The 1,011-nt window shown below is 35.7% G+C and overlaps 2 non-coding genes across 2 annotated transcripts; both read left to right on the top strand.

Annotated features, from left to right (window-relative positions):
* Nucleotides 1-550: 550 nt before the first annotated feature.
* TRNAV-CAC (transfer RNA valine (anticodon CAC)) lies at nt 551-623 on the top strand. The gene has a single exon. It is a non-coding gene; the product is annotated as a tRNA-Val (tRNA).
* A 65-nt stretch (nt 624-688) lies between these two features.
* Nucleotides 689-761, top strand: TRNAV-CAC (transfer RNA valine (anticodon CAC)). Its single transcript has one exon. It is a non-coding gene; the product is annotated as a tRNA-Val (tRNA).
* The last annotated feature ends 250 nt before the right edge of the window (nt 762-1,011 follow it).

Raw genomic sequence — 1,011 nt, 5'->3', positions numbered from 1 at the left:
TTTTATACCCATCGTAACAGATCAATAATTTGCGGCTTATGATTGAAACAAGACGTCGCAAGAGAGAAAGTTTTTAATTGCGGCGACTGTACAACTAAAAACATTTCTGAAAATACAATCGTGTATCCCCTTAATTTCTATTAACATCACATTTAAAATAATATTAATGAAACTAAATTGTGCACCCCACTAAAGTATAATTTTTAAAAACCATAGCGAATTCTACAGGGCCGGTAGGCCCTTGTAGATATGACTTGATACCGTTTTGTAACGTTAAAGTAATATTCACCCGCTTTTGCTAATTTCCTATGCAGATTAACATGGGTTTTTCGTGATTTTTCCCCACCGATAACTTAACAACTACAGCGAAGATACTTTTCGGAATTATCTTAAATTAACAATTAAGTATTCAGGGTGTGCTATCAGACAGTTTGATCAAAAAAATTAAGTTTAAGTATGTTAATTTTAGTTTATTACAGAAGTACGGTTTTGACCATCGTGATTGGACATAATAATTAGCTAGATCTCTTGGAAAACTCAGTGTTAGTACGTATCTGTAGTGTGGTGGTTATCACGTCCGCTTCACACGCGGAAGGTCCCAGGTTCTAGCCCTGGTAGATACACGTATTGACCATCGTGATTGGACATAAAAATTAGCTAGATCTCTTGGAAAACTCAGTGCTACCACGTATCTATGGTGCAGTGGTTATCACGTCCGCTTCACACGCGGAAGGTCCCAGATTCGAGCCCTGGTAGATACATGTTTTGACCATCGTGATTGGACATAATAATTAGTTAGATCTCTTGTAAAACTTAGACTTACCACGTGTCTGTGGTGTAGTGGTTATAATAAATATTTAACAATTATTTCACTTCACTTGGTTTAATAATGTGACATGGGTAGCGTACTTTTTCCCTACTTTTAAAACCATTAAACTAAGTAATATTAGAAGTTCAACAGATTGTCTAAAAAAGATGTTAAAAGCCACTGTAAATGGTGAACAAATGCCT

The sequence above is a fragment of the Phalangium opilio genome, unplaced genomic scaffold (genome assembly GCF_054372755.1).
Source record: "Phalangium opilio isolate 3A_F unplaced genomic scaffold, DU_Popi_V2 ptg000077l_1, whole genome shotgun sequence".
Classification (NCBI taxonomy): domain Eukaryota; kingdom Metazoa; phylum Arthropoda; class Arachnida; order Opiliones; family Phalangiidae; genus Phalangium; species Phalangium opilio.
This window is presented reverse-complemented; position numbering and strand designations above follow the sequence as displayed.